Source organism: Cupressus sempervirens, chromosome 11, assembly GCF_028749045.1.
Source record: "Cupressus sempervirens isolate cs-2001-9-10 chromosome 11, ASM2874904v1, whole genome shotgun sequence".
NCBI classification, from domain to species: domain Eukaryota; kingdom Viridiplantae; phylum Streptophyta; class Pinopsida; order Cupressales; family Cupressaceae; genus Cupressus; species Cupressus sempervirens.
This window is the reverse complement of record NC_143128.1, coordinates 30,798,429-30,815,588: the sequence shown is the minus strand read 5'-3', so window position 1 is coordinate 30,815,588 and position 17,160 is coordinate 30,798,429. Positions and strand designations below refer to the sequence as shown.

Below are 17,160 nucleotides of genomic sequence, written 5' to 3'. Positions count from 1 at the left end.
ATCCTCAAGTCCAAATGTCTTCAATATGTCCTTGACTTATTTTGACCGAGTGATATATACACCGTATTTCATTTGATAAACTTGTAATCCCACAAAGAATTTGATCTCACCAAACATTGACATTTCAAACTCTTGCTTCATCTGATTTGCAAAATCTTTAAACAAAGAATCTAGTCCTCCAAGTATTATGTCATCAACAAATACTTCTGATAACAGTATATCTTTTTCTTTATCTTTCTTCATGTACACATTTTTGTTATCATCTGTCCTTTCAAATCCAATCTTGACAAGATAAGTATGAAGTCTCTCATACCATGCTCTTGGTGCTTGTTTCAATCCATATAGGGCTTTGTGCAGTTTACATACCATGTTCTTGTTATTTTTATCAACAAAACCTTCTGGCTATTCTATGTAGACTTCTTCTTCTAATATGCCATTCAGAAATGCAGACTTAACATCCATTTGATAAACTTTGAAACCTTTATATGCAGCATAAGCAAGCATAATTCTTAGTCCTTCCATTCTTGCAATAGGGGCAAATATTTCACCATGGTCAATTCCTTCTTCTTGTGCATACCCTTTGCAAACTAGTCTTGCTTTGTTTCTTGTCACTTCACCATTCTCATCTAACTTGTTTTTGAATACCCATTTTGTGCCAATCACATTCCTGTCTTTTGGTCTAGGAACTAGACTCTAAGTTTTGTTCTTTTTTATCTGTTGAATTTCTTCTTCCATAACCTTGTACAAGTCATCATCTTCCAATGCATCTCTCACCATCTTAGGTTCCTTCATGCTTAAAAAACATGATTGACTTCTCAACCTATTTCTTGTCATTGACCTTGCATCTTTGTCTCCAATAATTTGATTTGCAGGATGGTGTCTTTTGACATATTTGGATAGTCTAAGCTTAGTTCTTGTGGTTGCATTTTTTCTCTCAGCTTCAGTATCACTATGTGCATCTCTCTCAGGTGTTTCAACATCTCTTTCATGTGTGCTAACCTCAGAGTGAAATTGTGCATTTTCCTCATTTTGCAACTCAACATCTAAATGCAACTTAGTATTTACAAGATGTGACTTGACAATTGTGGAGATTTGCTGTTGGTTTGCTGCATGATTTATAACATCTTCTTCAGTAGAAATTCCTTCATAGTAGTATACAAATGACTTGTAATCTTCTGGTTCTTTTGTAGGTTCAGCTTCATGTGCTTTTGTAAACTCATCAAAATTCACATTTGCACTTTCCACAATTTTGTTAGTGTTAGTATTTAAACACTTGTAAGCTTTACTTCTTGTGGAGTAACCGAGTAATATACCTTCTTTGCTCTTTGCATCAAACTTTCCATTCCTAACATCTTTAAGAATATAGCATTTGCTTCCAAATACCATAAAATATTTCACATTAGGTGGATGACCATACCATAGTTCAAAAGGTGTTGAATGAGTACCTTTCTTTACTTGCACACGGTTCAAGGTGTATACAACAATACTTATAGCTTCTCTCCAGTATTTTAGAGCAACATTTTTCTCCATCATGAGTGTTCTAGCACAGTCCATTATAGATCTATTTCTTCTTTCAACAATTCCATTTTGTGGAGGGGTCCTAGGTGCAGATGTCTGTCTCTTGATTCCTTTGTCATTGCACAACATCTCAAACTCATGTGAAGTGAATTCACCTCCTTTGTCTGATCTCAAGCATTTCAAACTCTTATCTATTTCTTTTTCCACTCTTGCCAAAAACCATTTAAACATTTGAAAAACATCTATTTTTTGTTTTAGAAACATGATTGTCATCATTCTAGAGTAATCATCAACAAAAAAAATTATATACCTATCTCCTTTGTAGCTTTGCACTTCATTAGGTCCACACAAGTCAATATGAACAATTTCAAGTATGTACTTAGAGGTATAAGTTTTACTTTTGAAGCTTGACTTTGTCATCTTGCCTAGCTGACATTGTTTGCACATTATATTTTCTGATTTCTTCAACTTAGGCAAGCCTCTAACTCATTTCATGTTGTTGATACTAATTAGATTATCAAAGTTAACATGACATAGTCTTTTGTGTGCCAAAGCCATACATCATCAAATTTTGCACTAAGACAAGTAGCATCTTCTATATCCAAATAGAACAAATTACTCCTAGTTTGATCACCTTTTCCAATCAAGTTTCCATTTGTATCATATATTTTGGCTGATTTATTTTCAAACTCAACTTTGCACCTCAAATTATTCAATTTTGACACACTTAACAAGTTATAATTCAATCCTAAAACATAATAAGCATTGTCACATGAAATCTTGTCTGTGAGTTTGATAGACCCTTTTCCTTTTATCAAATATGGTGCATCATTACCAAATCTTACACTATTTCCATCATAACAGGTTAAGGTAATGAACTTACTTTTGTCTCTAGTCATTTGATGTGAGCATCCATTGTCAACGATCCATTTGTCATTCTTGTTCAGAAAAGTCACAAGTGCAGTTGCCTCATCCTCATCTAATTCATCCTTCATTGCAACATATACCACTTCATCATCATTTTCATTAAAGTCATGTTCATCAGCAATGTAGCATGACTTCTTGCCTTTATCTCTGTAGTCTCTTCCATCATCTTCTCTTCTATTTTTATGCTTTGTCAATGATCCATTTGTCATTCTTGTTCTGAAAAGTCACAAGTGCAGTTGCCTTATCCTCATCTGATTCATCCTTCATTGCAACATATACCACTTCATCATCATTTTCATTAGAGTCATGTTCATCAGCAATGTAGCATGACTTCTTGCCTTTATCTCTGTAGTCTCTTCCATAATCTTCTCTTCTATTTTTATGCTTGTTCCCTTCTCTAAAGTTCTTCTTTTGTGTACATCTTGCAGCAATATGACCAACTTCATTGCAATTAAAACAAATGATAGGAAGCTTACCTTTGAATTTACCTTTTCCTCTGTGAAATCTTCTGCCAACAATGCTTCCAATTGTTCAATGTCTTCCTCATCTATATTGCTATCATTGGATGCATACTTTATCTTTCTTTTCTTCTTCTTTGGCTTTACCTCCTTAGAATCCTACAGTAACAATTTTTCTTTGAAAGCTGATTCAATACTCTCTGGTCTATAGTTGTCAAAATTAGATAACTCAAAAGCAGCGAGTCTACCCACCAAACCTTCAAGGGTTAGATCATTTCTTGGTATACATCTTAACTCTTGGATTGCAGACACTCTAATGGCATACATAAGCAAAAATGTTCTCAAGACTTTATTTAGAATAGTATTATCATCTATTTTACGAGTAGCACCTTTTCTTGCACTAACAACTTTTATTCTAAAAACATATTGAGCAATGTTTTCACCTTCTTCCATTCTTATGTCATCAAACTTACCTCTAAGACTCTGATTTGGGTCTTTCAACATTTTTGTCTCCTCTATAGATTGTGTCTAGGGCATCCCACATCTTCTTTGCATTCTTAAGGCCTTTAATATCATCAAATTCAACATAGTTGAGGGTAGAGGCAATCTCCAACATTGCTTGATTGTGTTCTTTCTTTTTCTTCAAATCTTCAGCAATTAGGGCTCCTACTAGATCAACACGTTTTACTGAAATGCAAGATTATACATAGTCTCCAAGTCCTCCAAGGTGTAGCTTCATCAAACTTTGCCATGCAAGAAAGTTATCTCTGTTTAGCTTGGGCACCTCTCTTTTTGACATCTTGATCTTTATGCTTTTAGTACCTTAAAACTAATCCTCTTAAGCAACTGTGTTCTAATACCAATTATTGAAAAATCTTTTTAGAATAACTTGGGGTGGGGGGAGGGGGTGAATCAATTATTCAAGGTCTAGATGTACAAATAAAAATTTTCATAATTCAGTGAGTCCATAAAACATTCTTAACCATGCATGCATTCATTGTGTGTTAACCAAAACTAATATGTTACTGTAAAATCAACATACAGAAATGTAAAGCATAAAACACAATATATCTATCAGCACATGTAACACAATGATTTAACGTGGAAACCCAATTTGGAAAAAACTACTAGTAACATGCTACTCTTTTTTCACTCTTCTGAAGTGATGCCCTATTAAAGGCCAACCCTGTTAAAGGTTACAAGACACACTATTAAATGTGACTTGGTTAAGGGATTTTAATCACCTTGTTAAAAGTGAGCCTTGTTAGAGGACTTTAGGCCATTCCCTTGGCATGTCACCCTATTAAAAGATTTTCTAATGATTGTTAAGTCAACCTTTCTCCAAAGGATTTACCCTATGTTGATACAATTGGTAGAAAGTAACAATAGAGCTTTGATCTGATACAACTTACAACCTTACTTGCAGATTACAGATCACTATTCAATCCTCAACTTTGCTTGGCTTCCAATCTTTGCAGCTTTGATAGCTTGTTCACCCTATTGGTGCTCAAAATTACATTCCTGTTTTGAGTGCCTATTCAAAATTTTGAGTTACTTTAAGCCCCTATAAGTGTTTTTTGTGTATGTGTACCCGGCTGTGGAAATAAGGCCTATAAGGAGTTTTATGTTTCTAACATCCTTCATTCAACCTGCCTATGTGTTTCGTATTGTTAGACTGACATTCCGAACCATTCTGCGAAGTCCCATTTTGAGTTGTCTTTAGTTCTGCATTTCCTGCCCGAATGTCAAATAGCAACACAAAGCCATGTTTGCATTTGAATATCTTTTACCCAGTTATGTTTCATGATTTTTTTTCTTTGAGGATGTTTAGTATCCATATCCAAGAACCTATGTTCAAGTTTTCAAGTCGTTTTGAATTCGTTTGACTAAGTTTCAAACCTCTCAAAGTTGGTCTGTTACCTCTTTTGTAAATCTGCAAATTGTGCATATGCCCGGGTAGCCCTGTTTGATGAGCCATAACTTTTGACCAATTGAACCAAATGAGAAAATCCCTATTGTATCATATTCTCGAGGTCGGAGACTTGCTACTTTCCAGATTTGAAGTCTTGACGAATCCGTTTGATCAGTTTTCAAATGTGATTTCGAAGGCAACTTATAAAGTTTCACTGGTGTCAACACAGATGGTTCGGGTGCCCTGTTCATGATGTTATAGCTTTTGATTTGTGATTGGTGGGATCGAATATTTTGTTCCCCTGTAGTCTACTCCAAAAATACTTCAAGCGTGTCAGTTTATAGATCCTGATGAATCTGTCTTCAAAGTTTTCCAGAGCCATTCCATTTGCCAAAAACACCTTTTTACTGTTGATCACTGTCCTGCATTTCTGAGTAGCCATCTTTAGACGCTCGCCAATTTTTCCTTGTGATTCATCACAAGTCCTAGTCGCAGAGTCATCTTCTCCTCATGGCATAGAACAAATTCCCCAGTTTTCAGAATCTCAAGTGCTCGTATACCCAGTTTTCGAGGCTCAAACCAAACACAATTTTTATCTTTTTGACATGTGTATCAGTAGGCAGTTTGAAGTAGGCAACTTCGGAGGTCGATATCTTCTGACCTCGATGTCGTCATGCGACGAGATTTGGTAGACTTGTTGAGCATGTCAGAGAGATGATAGATCCATAGTTTCGGAGCCCAGTCAGGTGATTATAACAGTTTTTAAAGCTAGGCAACAGGCCTCCTGACAGAGATTTCATAATGGTGCCGGAATGATTAAAATGAGTTTTTTAATGGTCAATTTGTGATCGAATTTGATGGTAGCCAGTTCGAGGGGGTTGATGGATCAGTTTGCATATCAATTATTTGGAAATAATTTTTTTCTTAGTTGGACCTGCTTTCAGGGTCCAACTGATTCCATTAGACTGAGTAAAATATGTGCAATAAAGATTTGCTAAAAAAGGGATAAGCACATAGTGACATCAAATGAGAAGCTCTCACAGATGGAATATCTCATTGCAATGACAGAAATGATACGATTAAGGTTGTAGCATCACAATCATTTTAATATATCATGGCAGTGGTTAGCATCTTGGCATTTTGGAGGCAGCAATATTGTGATAAGATATTTGCACCTAAAGTTAGCAGCTAATTGGATGTCTGAGACCACCACCATTGATGAGACATTCAATGCAAACATTAATTTATCCTTGCATCGACATTATATGGTTGTAATTGTACAACATCAATACCCAATGCGGACCAGTTAGCAGCATACTGGATTGTAAATCCTCGGGGAGCCACCCAAGCATTGAAAGAAAGTCCATGGCCTAAGCTGGAGATAACATCTACAACATATAAAAGATACAATAGGGGAGGACATCCACAATGCAATGGCAGGAAGAAGGCAGAGTCCACGAGTTTGCAGGGAGCAGCTCACGGCCTCAACAAGAAGTTCCATGCCCAATAGCCGCAACTCTACGTGAAGAGGAGGGGGAGGGTCCATATGCCCAAATCAGCAGGGGCAAGCCATTTGGAGGCATGTAAAACACAGTCCAGCACATGAACCAGGCACTTCATCCCATATGCACGGGATAATATGTTTTATTGTGTTTTAAAAGGAAGGATGGTTGAGAGGTAAGGTGTCTTTAAGACACACGTTCTTTATAATGTTGCCACTTGTGTGTGGAAGGGGACTTAGCATGTCGCGGGTCAACTTGGTTTTGACCACCCCATCGCATGATCGATGAAGTTGGCTTTGGCCTGTGCGATGCCACGAATATGTCGTATGATCGGGGGTCCAATCTTGGTGATGTGCGATGCTCTGACAATTTCGTGAAATCGTAAATGAAAAATAAAAGGTCCGCGATCCTATGATTTAGTTGTAAGATCGGGGCAAAATTTTTGATGTCTTGCAATGCTCTACCCAGTCGTGTGGTCAGAGGCTCCAGAATGAAGAGGCCCGATGTTACGGTGATGCCTTGTCATAGGATCGGAGAAAGGGAATTTGAACGGTAAGAAAATACGATGAGTTCGTATTTTCAAATGTTATGAAGAACAACATGGGGCCCACCAGATATGATATCCAATGAAGAGGCAACATGTGGTAGATAAGAGAGAGGAAAATGATTTTAAAAATTAGATCTCAGAGGACTTCAGCGTTCAGATTATAAATTTGATATGATTTGAAATATTTATGAGTTAAATATAGTTCAGACTATATTAACTTTTTTAATTTTTCAAAATTTAATGGCCCTATTTTAGTCTGGGAGTCAAAATTTTAGAATGCTCTTTGGGGTCTATTTTTGATTGAAATATGGAGTGTGATATACCGTCGGAACCGGGAGAAGATGAACTCTTCATTTCTGTAGTCAAAATTTGCACAGGTATCAGCAGGAACCAACTACAGGCATTTTTTTGATTTCAGAGACATCATGGTGAAAAGTGAAATTTGAATGTTGCAGATGAAATTGCAACTTGGTATAAAGATTTTTCATCATCTATTAACTTCTCCAGCAAGTTTCAAAGTGATTTGATGGTTTTAAAGGCAGTTGGAGCAGTTATGGTTTTTTATGATAGAGCAATTTGATTTTGATGGCTGATGAATTGAAACAAGATGGAGATCAAATTTTGGGCCTTACTAAAAATTTGTGATGATTTCTTGATATCGTTCCATGAGATATTTGCATATTTTAATTGGAATTATATCAGATATTTGGCATCATTAATGGTTTTAAAAAGTGCAGGTAGATAGAGGAAGTTCAGTTTTAGCAACTCCATTTGTGAAGACATCCTCAGTGGGACAAATGTCAACGATAGATCATTCTTCCAGAGATATCTTCTTTCCTTTATATGCTTCCTTTCTACTCTTGGTAGAGGTTCCAATTCTTTGAAGATTTTAGGAGTATTGAGAGACTAGTCTGGTTCCAATTTCCTGAGTTTTCTCACAGTTGTGATACCAATTTTTCTTAGTTTGATTCCGTTATGAACAACATATTGTATTTCTTTTGAAGCATAGTTATATTACACAGTCACTTCTTTGTGTATCTTTTGAATTTTTGTATGCAGATGATGTATTATTTTCAATGAAATCAATGCAAAGAGTTTAACCTTCTTAGTTTCATTCTGATTCTCATCTCCTACTTCTGTCATTTGCAATGTTCTGTGTTTAAGAACTAAGAGCTTGAACCTAGTTACATCCCCTTAAGGTTGTATATCAGAATAGATTTGCTGTTGGAACAAAGCTCCAAATAAATGCTTGGTTATATTGATAGGATTGCAAGTTACACCAGAAGGATATCACCATAAGTACGAGAGTTTTAATGAATATTGATGTCTATTTGCACGTCAAATAGGTAGATTATATGCCTGAATATATGAGTATGTTTCAAGTATCCATCTGCATATTAAATTTTAGTTGATGCCCAATGGATAATGGACTGGTCAGCTTGAAGGATACATGTCCTTTGTTGTTGCATACCTGGTTATGCTGAGAAACCAAATCAAAATGAATATCAATTTCCCATTTTATATTTTGAAGAACTAGAATTGTAGGTCATGGCCTATTTGTGGTTGCTTTCCTTGGTTATAATTAGCTGTGTAATCAGGAGATTCACCAACAAATCGAAGAAGAATATTGACCATATCTTCTATAAAGGGTAGTCTTGCAGTGAAGTATCAAGATAAATCAGACAAATCCCTTAGGTTTGCCCGCCTTGGCTTGGCAGAGCCTAAAGTTAAGTGAGTCCGGTTGACTCTGTTAATTGGTCCAGAACTGAGATTTAGCCTTGCTGATTATAGGATTTAGCTCTTCCTTAGGCTTGTCCCTGGTGTTTGTTCTTGGTATCAGGTTTAAATCTACCTGGTATGTTCTAGACCAGATAGAACTCCAACAAAATGGCGACTTTGCTGGGGAGCTTGTTGAAAGATTACTGTAATTTTTTTTAACAAAGTGTCAAGGCTCCTGTGTTGTTTTTCTTCTTCTGTTCTTACTTCATATTTCCCATTTTTGGGTGGCGACTCAAGTCAAGGTTTTGCAACTAGTGCTAGAAGGTTTTTTTTAAAAAGGGACACAATCAATGGTTGAAAAAGGAAGAATACATGTGCCTTTACTAAGAATCATCCTGAGATACCTTTGTCAGCTGGGTTATCCCATGAGGTAAAAAGAAATTAGAATAAGAAGAGATCTGATAGTTCTGCATGGGTTCCTATAAGTAATCTGTCACCCCAATCATTATGTCATCCTATTTAAGAAAGGGAGTTTTCTTCTAACAGTACTGAATCAGAAGGGGCTGCACTCTTGGGAGAAACCTTCTCCGCCCCACCTAAATTTTTTCAAGATAAAGGTATGTCCCCTGTAGTCAATTTTCCATATAGATCAAACATAGCAAATGAGATGGACCACATTTGGGGTTATAGAGAAAACATGGAAAGGGGTTTTAATCCTAGACAAGAGCCATATGTAGAAAACCTTATGGATTTTGACCCAGTTGACTCTAAGACTGCTACTACAGATCATGAAGAATTGATTCCACAGCTTGCCCTCCTTAGAAAGAAAGTTGCAGATGAGGAAACTAGGCATATGCATCTAGAAAAGGAGAAAGAAAAAATTATTGTGAATACTATTATTGAAAGAGATAACTTGCTTAGGAGAATGGCTTCATTGCAGGAACAAAATAAAAATTTGGAGGAGAGATCTTCTAGTTTACACTCTGATATCTTTGGAGATATGGGTGCTTTAAGAACTGATATTCAAAGACAAGAACAATCACTTAAAGAAAAACAGGACCCTGTTGTCACACAAGTTCAACCTTACAAGCCTTTAGAGACTACAGTTGAGGAGCCCCAAAGGAGAGATTTGGACAAAGGAAAACAAAAGGCAGTTGGAGTACAAATTAATGAGCCACAACCCCCTAGTAAGTCTGCTCCTTCTTTCATGACAAAGCTGGATTTAGAGCTGGAAAAATCAAGAAAGGATAAGGAAGACTTGGCTAAAGAACTAGAGAAGGTGGAAAATGAAGCCCAAGCTGCAGAGGGTAAGAGAAAAATCATGTTTATCAAGTCTAACTCTGCTCTAACAGTTCAATCTAGTCAACCTCCACTTGTTTTACCTTCTGCTCCTAGTGTTGGTACTCTTACAGTAGGTCAAAGTGCCCCACCTTTTTCCCCTTTTACAACTCCTGTTGTTACTAGTCAGTTTCCCCTTCTCCATCTTCCCCATCAAACTCAAGCCCCTTTTCAAAATCAGGCTATGGGAGCAAGTTCCTCAACTATCCCAGCTTTCCAAAGAAAACCAATTTATATGGAAAGATATAAGCAGATGTCCTTTATTGGTATTCCCAATTTTCCTCATCCTATACCAAATGAGCTCTGGGATAAAGTTACCGAATTTGCTGGAAATAATACTGTCACTGGTGAAGAACATCTTAGAAAATTCATTGATATGCTAAATGATTATGAGGTGGAACATGAAGATATAGTCATGAAAATTTTTGTTCACTCACTAACTGAGGATGCCAGAGACTGGTTTAGAAGACTTCCTGATGATAGTATCAACTCATGGAGCGATCTTGAGACCCTATTTAAAGAACAATATGGTGACAGGAAAAATGCTGGTTTTATGCTAAATGATTTCAACAATATGAAGAAGAGCCCCAATGAATCAACCTTTGATTTCAATGTCAGATTCCAAAAGGGTATGTACAAACTTTTCCAAGCAATGAGATTGAATGAAGATGTGTCTTACTACTTATTTTAATGCCTTTGATAGTAAGATGCCCTATGTCCTTAGAGATAAGGAACCTAAAACATTAAGAGATGCATTCACCATGGCTGTCAATATTGAGAATAATAAAAGGGCTGCAGGAAAGCTTGGAAAAAGGGATGATCCCAAGTTATTCAATTCTAGGGGAAAGAGAGATAATGAAAAACCTGTTTTAGGAAAGAAATCTGAAGATGACCAAATGGGATAGGTTTTGAGCTTGTTAAAACAATTAAATCTCCCAGCTCCCTTAGCTAACAAACCAAATATCCCAGAGAGGGCTCCTTTTAATAATAATTTTAATAGGCAGCATAGAATGCAAAATTATCCCTACACTACTCAATGGAAAGATAGAAAGCCAATTCCTAATTCTGCACAAGGGAACATAGGTAAAGGGACACTAGATCCTCTATAAAGAAATTCAGTAAATATGAATGATGACATCCCTTGGTGTCATGTTTTTCAGTCACCACACTCTCTAGATTTTTGTGCTATTGCTCAGTCTTTTTGTGATGATCAACAACAATTGCAGAATAATGATGAAATAAACAATAAGGATCAAGAAGATATCACCTACAATATGATTAACCTTTGTGACAGTGATGGAGAATCGGATGTCAATGAGCCTAACCATGATATTACAAATCAGAGAATGGTGTATCACACACATCACCAACAAGTCTTTTTTGACAATGAAGACCAAAATAAAAATGTTATATGTAACACTTTAGCTCCTACTAATCACATTATCTTGAAGAAGCCTTCCATTTAGGAAATTGATAGAATTACTTTAGAGCTAGTGGCACAAGTCCAGAGCACTTACAATTTGAGAAATAGGGTTGTAGAAGGTATCCCTCCTAAGTCATCTAGCATCTTCATCAAGGAAAATACAGAAAAGGTTTCTCATGAAAATAAGAAGATTCTCCCTGAGGTCCCAATGATTAAAGAAAACAAAGGTAAGAAATGGGAACCAAAGAAGAGGGTCCATTTTCAAAATGAAGAGCTTGGTAAGATAAACAAATTGGAAAGGGATGCAAGTTCTGATCTTGTGTAGCAAAAGGTTTCATCTACTATTCAAACTCCTTCCCCTTTAGATGTCAATGTGAAAAATACTGCCTATGATCCAATTGATATGGTTTCAATGCTGTCATAGATCACTATTAAGGTCCCCTTAGCAGAAATGTTTAGGATAGAGGAACATAAAAGAAAGGCTTTGTCTTGGTTGGGAGGAATACAAGATAATGAAGTAATTACACAAGCACCAACCAACACACTATTCATCCCAAAGATTAATAAAGAAAAGGAAGAGATTGGGGTCATGTCTTAAATACCCCAAATGTATTTAGACAATTCATCAGTAACATATTTGTAGGATATTGATCCTTTTTTCTTAAGCCTGATCATAAAGGGCAGAACTTTAAAAAATTGCATGATTGACTCAGGAGCTTCATATAATATAATGCCTTTCAAGGTTATTCAAGCCCTTAGTCTAGGAGTTGATACCAGACAAGGCAAGTGTAGAGCAATGGATGCTAGAGAAGTACCTGTCATAGGAACTATTAATGCTTTACCTTTCAGACTTGCTGCACGTCCTGATGAGGAGCTAACTGTGTTAGTTTTGGTAGTGGATATTCCCCCCCACTATGGGATGTTGCTTTCAAGAAAGTGGAGTGCTGCAATGGGAGGAAGTATTTAGTGTGATCTGTCATATGCCACCTTCAAGATAAAGGACAAGGCCATCAAGGTGAATAAAGAACCTAGAGTGACTCATATCTTTGAGGAGAGTATTGATAATGATGCAATTTGTTCCATAGACACAGATGTAAATGCATTCAGAGTTGAACTAACTATTCAAGAAGTGGAAAAATTGCCTCCTTTAATTGGGCAAGAGGTCACATGTTGTTTGGACTCTCCAAATCTTTGGAGTATGTATTTTGATGGAGCAAGTTCAAAGGAGGGATCAGGGGCTGGAATTGTTTTTGTTTCTCTTGACAAGAATACATTCTGGTATTCTTTTTCTCTGAATTTTACATGTACCAATAATGTTGCAGAGTATAAGGCCCTATTACTGGGATTGAAGGTTGCAACACATCATGGAATTAAGAAAATATATGTCATTGGTGATTCTGAATTAATTATTTCTCAAGTAAAGAATGTTTATGTGTCCAAGAATAAAAGACTAAAGCAATATAGAAATGCTGTTTGGGACATGATTGAGTCTTTTGATGCCTTTGGGATAATGTGGAAAGATAGAAGTAACAATAAGATGGCAGACCTTTTGGAAAATGTGGCTATAAAACCTGATGACATATCATTTGCCGGTGTGTCCACCATAGAAGTACAAAATAGGCCTTCAGTTCCAGACAATGTCCATAGTTGGCAAGTTTTCAAGGATGACAAAGATATTCTAAATTTTCTACTCAATGAAGATACATATCATGGACAGGAACTTGATTGCAGTGCATGGGTAGGAATAGCTGATGGAAAAGAAATAATTTTTGGACAAGAGATTCTGCAATTGAAAAATAACAAGGTACCAAAGGGATTGGTTGTGTTGGAAAGTGCTTTTGATAATCAAGATAGGATAATTTCAAATGCAAATGGTGACAAGCCACAAGAGTTAGAAGAGATTAACTTGGGTACAACTAATTCCCCAAAAGAGGTGTACATTGGAAAAACTTTAAACCCTGATATTAGGAGATCTTTGATTAATCTATTAAGAAGATTTAGACATGTGTTTGCATGGTCTTATGATGACCTCAAAGCTTATAGGCAAGATTTGTTCCAACATGTCATACCATTTAAAGAAGATGTGAAACCTTTTAGGCAGAAGCAAAGACCTGTGAACCCTACTTTGGCCCCAAAGATGCAGGAGGAATTATTAAAACTCAGAGATGGGGGAATAATTAAACCAATTAGGCATTCTTCTTGGGCATCTAATCTCGTACCTGTTAGGAAAAAGAATGGTGACATCAGGCTTTGTGTTGATTTTAGGAATCTAAACATTGCATCCTTAAAAGATCACTATGGACTACCCAATATGAAGGCTATGCTCCAACAGGTCACTGGTTCAGAGTTGATGTCCATGATGGATTGTTTTTCAGGCTATAACCAGGTCTTGGTTGATGAAAAAGAGCATTTTAAGATAGCCTTCTCCACCCCTTGGGGAACCTATGTATATGTGAGAATGCCTTTTGGTCTCATAAATGCAGGGGCAACTTTTCAAAGAGCTATGGATGTGGCTTTCAAAGATTACATTGAGAAATTTATGGTAGTTTATCAAGATGATTTGACTACATATTCAAAGAAAGCCGAGGATCATTGTAGACATCTTGAGAAGATTTTTCTCAAAGTCTTAGAATATGGAGTATCTTTGAATCTGAGGAAGTGTACTTTTGGGGTCACAGAAGGCAAACTGCTAGGCCATATAGTTTCACAAGAGGGGGTTAAGATTGATCCTGAAAGGGTAGCAACAATTGACAAGGTCCAAAAACCAAAAAATGTTAAAGGCATACAGTCTTTCTTTGGACAGGTCAATTTTCTAAGGAGAATTGTGACTAATTTTGCCGAAGTTAGTAGACCAATCTCAAAAATGCTCAAGAAAGGTGCTATAATAAATTGGGAAGGTGAACCTTCTTTTGCCTTTCAAGAAATAAAAAATGCTATTAAGAATGCCCCAGTACTTATGACCCCTGATTATGGAAAGCCTATGCATATCTTTTCTTTTGCATCTTTTCATACTATTGCAGCAGTTCTACTTTAGAAGAATGAAAATGGACATGAGCAACCTATAGCATTTTTTAGTAAGTCCCTACAGTCTGTAGAATTGAAATATGATATCAGTGAGAAACAGACATATGCTCTAGTTAAAGCTGTTAAGGCTTTCAGATGTTATCTTGTAGGGGTTGTTGTTATTACTTTTGTACCAAGTGTAGCAGTAAAGGATATTTTCTCTCAGCAAGAGGTATCTGGAAGAAGGTGTAGATGGATTAACAGAATTCAGGAATTCAATATAGATATCCAAATTACCAAGCTAGTAAGAGGTCAGGGATTAGCTAAGCTCATGACACAAGAAAATTTGGATGCTAATCAAATCAATGCTCAAGATCAGGGTCTTAGCCTTAGTACATGTGACATAAAAAACTATGATTGGTACAAAGATATAATATATTACCTGCAACACATGCAGTCACCACCCCACTTAATAGAGAATGAAAAAAGAACTATAAAATTGCATTCAGTTAGATACATTATTGTGAATGGTGTCCTATGGTGGAGAAATTTTGAAGGTATATTATTAAAGTGCATTGATCAGCATAATTCTGAAAAGATATTAAGAGAAATGCATTCCGGTGTATGTGGAGGACATTATATGGCAAAGACTACAACCCATAAGGTTATGAGGGAAGGTTTTTGGTGGCCTAATTTGTTTAGAGATGCTCAAGTTCTGGTGAGAAAGTGTGACTCTTGTCAAAGATTTGCAGGAAAGCTAAAATTTCTAGGTAATACTCCTTTAAAATCAGTGGAGGTTCAAGTACCTTTTCAGCAATGGGGTATGGATTTTATAGGTGAGATCTCTCCCAAATGTAGTAGTGGTTTTTCCTGGATACTAGTTGCCACTGATTACTTCACAAAGTGGGTAGAGGCTATCCCCACAAGAAATGCAACAAGTAAAGTAGTGAATAATTTCCTACTGAATAATGTTATTTCAAGATTTGGATGCCCTGAAAGAATTGTGACTGATAATGCTATGTGCTTTAGGTCTGATGAATTCATTAAATTTTGTGAAAAATTTGGCATTACCAGGTCAACTTCTTCACCTTATCATCCACAAGGGAATGGACAAGCAGAATCTACCAATAAGAGTTTATTGAAAATCATTAAGAGGACTTTGGATGACAACAAGAAGGCTTGGGATTCAAAGTTGCAGTTTTCTATTTGGGCTGATAGAGTGACAGTCAAGAAGGTAATTGGTGTATCACCTTTTGACCTTGTATATGGAATTCAAGCCAAAATGCCTCAAAATAATATGATAGGTTTATATCACTTTATTTAAGTCTATGATGATGAGATTGTTGACGACATGCATCAGTGAATTGATGAATTGGCTGGATTAGTAGAAAAAAGGAAAGATGCCTATGCAAGAAATATGAAATTATAGTTGCAAACAAAACATTTATATGACAGAAGGATAGTGATTAGGAAGTTTCAGCCTGAGGATCTTGTTCTAATGTGGAATGCCAGAATTGAAGATAAAGAAAAACATGGTAAGTTTGACCCAATCTGGCTTGGTCCTTATTTGATTGAAAACACATGGGGAGAGGATTCATATATTATCAAAGATTTATCAGACAATATTCTTGAATTGCCAGTTCATGGACAGTTCTTGAAAAGGTATTTTTCTTGAAAAATACTTATTTTCTCCATGAACAGTAGTTTTAGGTTGATCTTTGCCTTTGTACATTTTGTATATTTTGTAAATACTCTTGTTCTATTTTTTCCCTGTTGTGTTTTGTCCCTGTGCCCTCTGAAGAAGTTGTCAAGTTGAATTTTGTATGTGGTCTACTCTACCAGAGATCTGAATTCTTGCCATGCCGGCAAGGGACATGCATCCCTAGACAGAGCCACTATTGGTGCTCAAAATTGCATTCCCGTTTTGAGTGCCTATTCGAAATTTTGAGTTACTTTAAGCCTCTATAAGTGTTTTTTTGTATGTGTACCCAGCTGTGGAAATAAGGCCTATAAGGAGTTTTATGTTTCTAACACCCTTCATTCAGCTTGCCTATGTATTTCATATTGTTAGACTGACATTCTGGACCATTCTGCGAAGTCCCATTTTGAGTTGTCTTCAGTTCTGCATTTCCTGCCCGAATGTCAAACAGCGACACAAAGCCATGTTTGCATTTGAATATCTTTTACCTGGTTATGTTTCATGATTCGCCACTTTGAGGATGTTTAGTATCCATATCCAAGAACCTATGTTTAAGTTTTCAATTCGTTTCGAATTCGTTTGACTAGGTTTCGAACCTCTCAAAGTTGGTCTGTTACCTCTTTTGTAAATCTGCAAATTGTGCATATTCCCGGGTAGCCCTTTTTGATGAGCCGTAACTTTTGACCAATTGACCTAAATGAGAAAATTCTTGTTATATCATATTCTCGGGGTTAGAGACTTTCTATGTTCCAGATTTGAAGTCTTGACGAATCCGTTTGATCAGTTTTCAAATGTGATTCCGAAGGCAATTTATTAAGTTTCACTGGTGTCATGAAACACAAATGGTTCAGGTGCCCTATTCGTGATGTTATAGCTTTTGATCCGTGATTGGTGGGATCGAATAGTTTGTTCCCCTGTATTCTACTCCAAAAATACTTCAAGCGCGCCAGTTTATAGATCTTGATGAATCTGTCTTTACAGTTTTCCAGAGCCATTCCATTTGCCAAAGACACCTTTTTACTGTTGATCATTGTCCTGCATTTCTGAGTAGCCATTTTGAGACACTCACCAATTTTTCCCCGTGATTCGTCACGAGTCCTAATCACATAGTCAT

General features: G+C 36.5%; 1 pseudogene; it reads right to left on the bottom strand.

The window, feature by feature from the left end:
- Nucleotides 1-17,160, bottom strand: part of LOC149528079 (14-3-3-like protein) — a 125,513-nt pseudogene that overhangs the window by 5,622 nt on the left and 102,731 nt on the right.